The following is a 6,053-nucleotide window of genomic DNA, read 5'->3' as shown; positions in this document are numbered from 1 at the left end:
TGTAACCAGCCTGTACATTAGCATTTAATAAAGTGTTCATAATTCACCATGATGTTGCTGTGAGGAGATATAAGGACATTTTAGGCTTTTATTAACATGCCAACAATTAAAACTCATGCAGAAATATTTAATTTAACTACATATTGGTTATTTATCATCTGTTTGTACAGAAACAGATTTAACTGTAATTGAGAAACATCTTGATAAACCCTTAAATGTCTTTATATCTCTTTACAAGCAGCTTTTGAACCCGTTTATTAAATGTTAATAGTTTACTTCTAAGTGCTTTGCTTGGCCTGTGTGATTCACGCTTTTTTATTTAAATTTTTTTGTATTTTTTTCCCGTAAAATGCAAATAAAAAAGACTTTTTATATCATATTTGTGTTGTGGCATAATTGTATTTTTTGCTGGAGTGTATTTTGAAAATATTTGAACTAAATGCGTTCGTCGCGATTTTATTCCTGTTTTTGTTCCATATGTGTGATGAGATATTTTTAGAAATTCTTTTTATTTTTGGGAAATCATTCGTAAATTCTCTCCTCTTAAATTTACAAATACAAATGCCATAAATATATTTTTTATTCTGATTGTTAAGTGCCGTCACTGTGCTCGTTTTGTGGTTTAAAAGTGGTTTAAAACTGCAAAAACCTCTGGACTGTGTCCCATAAACACCCAGTGAGGCTCCATCCCGCCCTGCGGCGCGCACAGGGGCCTCTCCAAACTCCAAACGCCTTTTTTTTTTCTTTCTTTCCACAATTAGGATTTTACATCACGCTTCCATAATTCGTGCTGATAGTTTATATGATCGATTTAAACCCAGTTGTGAGATCTCCCTGCAGTTTTAGGCTGATTGGAGACGACTTGGGGGAGATTTTAGCTTCCTATAGCCACGCTCAGCTGGAATATTCATAAGAGGAGCAGGAGGAGGCTGGATGGATGTACATATATATATATACGTGTGTGTGTGTGTGTGTGGTGGTGGGTGGGGTGTGAACTACAGGACCACTGCGGGAGGTCGAGGTCTAGCCTCCGGGCTGCCCTCCCCTGAACGCCCGGGGCGACCTAAAACCTTTTCTCGGTTGTGGAGTCCGATTTGCAACGGGAAACCGGCCTATAATGGCCGGTAGAAAGGAAATGCTAATGAGGCTGTGAGGGGGTGAGAGAGGAGAAAATGTAGCTCTGTGTCAGCCAGGGCAGGCCGAGGAGGCTGGAGAGGCTCTGGGTGAGGAGGAGATGGTCACAAACATGGTTCTGCTTCTACAGGGAGTCTGCTGGTGTTATTAAAGAAAATGGTGCTTTTTTTCTATTTATTTGGATTAAATATTAAGAAAAACAAAGATTGCAAAGTTAGTGCAGGTTCTGGAAATATTTAAAGCTTATAATTTTAAATATAAATATTTTGTTGTTTGTGTGCATAAAATTCCCATAATTCCAAATCAGCTTCCACTTTTTATTTTATTTTATTATTTTTAATTCTCTCTCACTTTCTCTTGTTATTCACCAGAACCAGAACGCATGTGCATGTCTAACTGCTGCAGGTCTGGACTGCTCTGTGGGCCTGAAGCCTGCACACTGACTGACTGATGGCTGCTCAACAGGAGACGATGCTGGACCTGCATCATCCCATCAGAACCAGGACGTGCACAGCTCAAGTCACTACGGTGGGAATTAAAAAATAAAAAAATAAAAAAGCTTCAGCCGGAGGTAAACAAACATAAAGTAAACAAGAAAAATAAACTCTTGCATTATGAGACTGAATTATCTTTAGCCTACAGAGCTGCTAACGTGAAATAATTTCATAAAAAAGAGCAAAACTTCATCCTTGTGTCAAAGAATATATATAAATATGTTTAGATTGTTATCAAAATCATAATAATTTAACCTTTTTCTGCATTTTTTGGTGTAATCTGCTATTATTTGCTATATAAAGTGATTTTTATTTTTATTTTTCATCCTTAAAAAAAAAAACAACAATCCTTAGGGTGGTGTGTTCCTGTTGCACCTACAGGCTCCTATAGTTTCCTGCAAAGAATCCAGATTTAAAGCATGTATGTGAGCAAAATACTGAAGCTACAAACACACACAGCAAGGTGCACACACTTGTGAAAACTGAGCTGTTTGTGTGATTTGTGAAAAAAGCCTTAAAAACAGGTTATTTATTTAGCACCAATAGCCACAAATAAAACCTCCCAGTAGTCAGACTGGTCCCTGCTCAGCACCACAACCTGCTGATTATTATTAAAATATAAGATTTTAATGCAAAAACACTCCAGTTGTAGCTGTTAAAGGAAAAAACCCACGTGTGTGCACACCATGCATTCGTTCAAAAAAAATAAAAAAATAAAAAAAATCTTCAAGTACTACGTTGTAATTTCGAGGCTTCGATTATTCTGTAAAATAAGTCTAAATAAAGCAGAAGAAGAAGAAACGATCCACGTTGGACACAGAAGCGTTTCTGCAAGAGCAAACAAGATGCACTAATCCCCAGGAATTAGGAGAGGTTAGCCTTTAATGTTCAACAACAATACACACGTTGGCCATTTGTGTGTGTGTGTGTGAGTGTGTGAGAGAGTGTGTGTGTGTCTCGAATTAATTAGTGAGTGCAACTGGCAACCAAACAGGAACACATTTTTAAACACATTTAAAACGAAGAAAACGCAGAAATAAAGTGATTTATGTGAGTTTATTTTGCACTACGTTGGCCATTTGTGTGTGTGTGAGTGTGTGTGAGAGAGTGTGTGTGTGTCTCGAATTAATTAGTGAGTGCAACTGGCAACCAAACAGGAACACATTTTAAACACATTTAAAACGAAGAAAACGCAGAAATAAAGTGATTTATGTGAGTTTATTTTGCACTACTTTAAAAAAAAGTATATTTATTAGATTATATTTTAATTTATTATATTAGTTAAACTGTTTAATTGTTTATATATTTAAAGGAATTGTTTGATTTATTACTAAACAGAAAAATAAAGATATTTTAAAATTATTTCTCTTTTAAATAAACAAAAGAAAAATGATCTAATGAGCCAATAAGTGTCCCCACGTGATTTATCAGTGACGCTGTTTGGCTCCACAGATTTGGCAGCATCAATCATCAGGCCACGTTTTCTTTTTTTCTTCTCTTTTGTTCTTTTAATACTCTTCCACCTTTAAATTCAGTAAGCTGCCTTTGATTTTTTGCATTAGAAGCAACATTTTCTCCTGATAAATGCAGCTGAAGAGCCTTTGTGCAGATGATCCCTAACAGGCTGTAAATCTGCTCTCAGTGTATTAACAAATGATTAGAGATTTTTTAAGCTTGTATTTATTTATTTTTAATCTCCAGTCAAACGTAGCTTTTAACCAAACTTTTTTTTTTGCATTTTAATATAATTATTTCTGTTTATTTTTGATGCTACTTTACGCATCTGATGCTCCAGTTTTGTGTGTGTTTTTTTGTGTGTGTGTGTTTTTTTTCATCCACAACGTGCATCTCTGCAGCATGCAGGCCTCAGTCTGGGAACACTCAACTCTCTGCTTTCTACTATTTGCCGAACACAGTCGATACATCAATGCCTCCAGTCGATATGTGCCTTTTAAAACAAACAGTCTTGATTAGATCTTCGACAAAGTGTAAATACCAATCGGGCCGAGCACAACGCACACCCCGAAAAACACATTACACGAGCCGGATTCAGGTTTCCTCCACTTTTATTGGCCCCGCGTCCTCTTTTATTCTCTCTCTCTCTCTCTCTCTCTCTCTCTCTCTCTCTCTCTCTCTCTCCATATCATGCATAATTGTCGATTTGTATCTTACCTGAAACGAGACAGTTACAAAACAAAAAACGAAGACTTAAAAAGGCCTTCCTATCCCCCTCTTTGTGCGTTTTTTTTTTTTTTTTGGAGGCCCCACAATCTCGATGTGGCGCTCGGCCAAAGACAGCAGTGATGAATGTGAGTCTGCAGCAACAGATGTCCATACACAATTCTTGGGGGTTGAATTTGAGTTTACTCAAGAATTGCGTTTGGACAATCAGTCGCTAAAGACTCTGTATGTCCTTCTGGCAAAGTGAAAAGGGAAAGAAATTAAGCATTTGAATGTTTGAATCAGCAACGTGCAGGGGGGCAGTGGTGGTACAGGCCCCTGGGTGCACCTGCTATACGGCTGCTGCCTAAATGCCCTTTGACAGTTTACTGCCTGCGTCTCCTCACACCCACTACTGTTGGGTTTTTTCTTCTTCCTCCTTCCTTTTCCCACTATAGTGCATTATTTTTGACATCCTCACTGCCTCAGCACTGCCTCCTGGATTCGCCTTTCCTTTTGAAACAGCAGCTCTCTCACTGTGTGCAACACTGAGCTGTTGCAGCAGGAAACTAGACCTCCACATATATATAAATATATATTTATATATTTAGTGCAACTTCCCTCCTCCCCCTCCCCAAATCCTTGAACTCTTCTGATTGAATGTCAGCGATAGGAACTCATCTCCTCTGTTGATCACCGCATTGGAAGAAAGCCCATCCTTTTTTTTTCTTTTTTTTTTTGCAAGTGTTTGATAATGCAAAGGAGGCATTGTTGCAGCCACAACCAGCCTGTGACTTTTAAAGCATCCTCACATAAACGCATCCTACTTTCTGGTTCACGCTACAGTCTCTTCTCCGCGTCTTTTACCGGTTGCTAGTTGTAAAGTTAGTCTCTCCATCTCTCTCTAGGCCCCTTAAGATGGCTGAATGGCCGTTGCAGTTTGGGGTAAAATGTCATCTCCTTTTGGTTCAGTCTCACTTTTAAAGTGTCTCAAGAAGAGTGTGTTTAAAAAGAAAAAAGAGGAATAAAGCAGCTAATCTGGACTTTGTTTCATCTTAAAGTCCGCCAGCAAAAAAAATAAAAAAAATAATAAAAGCACGCCATTTCTGCACCTGTGTAGTGTCATCGATTTAGGGGAAGACTCTTCAGTTCTGGTGCCTCAAGATGCACAATGGCTTTCCACGGATGTTAAATTTTAAAAAAAGAAAAGGAAAAAAATCCCCTCCTATTTGAATACAAGCACTTGGAGCGTCAGTGTTTCTCCTCTGCTGTTTGAAAGCTGCTGCTGATGGAATCGAACATTTTCACCAAAAAAAGAGATAAAATAATAATATTATTTTAAAAAAATAGGAAACCCCTTATTTCCCGGTGGTGGTGCGTCCTTGGTTCAGTTCCCACGACTCGCGTTCTGTCGGATCTCTCTGCTCCAAATGCCCCCCAGCGAGCAGCGTCGGATGGTGACAAAAAGAAGAAGAAGAAGAAGAAGAAGAAGCTGCGGAGCAGGAGAGCACCAGGCTTCGTTACACTCCGGACGAGACGCTCCTGCTTCTCCTCTCCCATCCTTCCCTTTACGTGTCTCCCGGACTGACTGACTGGATGCATGTCTCTCTGCCCTCCTGGCTTTTTCTTTGCGCCGCTCCAACAATGAGACGCTGCGGCCGCGACGCAAGGCGGAGAGAGGAGTGGAGAAGGTCCTCGCTTGGTACTGAATTTGAATAACACCACGGGGTGATAAATGTCCATTGTACTGCTTAAGTAATGAATCTCCGCTGTCCTCTATGTCACACACACACACACACACACACACATACATACACACACGCACACACACACACACACGCCAGCAGCTGCGATGAGGGACCAGCAGCCCCTCTTAAAGACACAACAGCCCTATTTTCTACCCAAAAAGAGATTACAATCCCGACACTGTTTACTCTCTGACCGCACTGCATGACGTTTAGTGTTTCTCTTGTGCCCCCTCTCTTGTGTGAGCAAACTAGTGCAACGCTGTAACCAGGCACTTGGACATAAAGCGGTGCCTTCAGCGCCATGTGCAGCCATTCTGCTCCAGAAAAAGGGGGCTGCTCACTGTAGGCCTCTGTGGAAACTGTTGTGCCAAAGTGACAGAAAAATGAGTGGATTCTGAGATGCTCATGTGACACACGACAGAGGGCATGTTGTCTCAGCCTATACTTTCAATATATATAAGAGAAAAAAAATCTTTATTTATGTCACACAAACACATCCATTAAGAAGTCACAACTA

The 6,053-nt window shown here is 39.7% G+C and overlaps 1 long non-coding RNA gene across 1 annotated transcript in view; it reads right to left on the bottom strand.

Annotated features, from left to right (window-relative positions):
• Positions 1–459, bottom strand: part of LOC103360474 (uncharacterized) — a 9,107-nt gene extending 8,648 nt beyond the window's left edge. The window contains exon 1 of the long non-coding RNA XR_520357.1: positions 11–459. This is a non-coding gene — a long non-coding RNA (uncharacterized LOC103360474). The remainder of the gene's footprint in view (positions 1–10) is intronic.
• Positions 460–6,053: the final 5,594 nt, after the last annotated feature.

This window comes from Stegastes partitus, unplaced genomic scaffold, assembly GCF_000690725.1.
Source record: "Stegastes partitus isolate 25-593 unplaced genomic scaffold, Stegastes_partitus-1.0.2 Scaffold443, whole genome shotgun sequence".
NCBI classification, from domain to species: domain Eukaryota; kingdom Metazoa; phylum Chordata; class Actinopteri; family Pomacentridae; genus Stegastes; species Stegastes partitus.
This window is presented reverse-complemented; position numbering and strand designations above follow the sequence as displayed.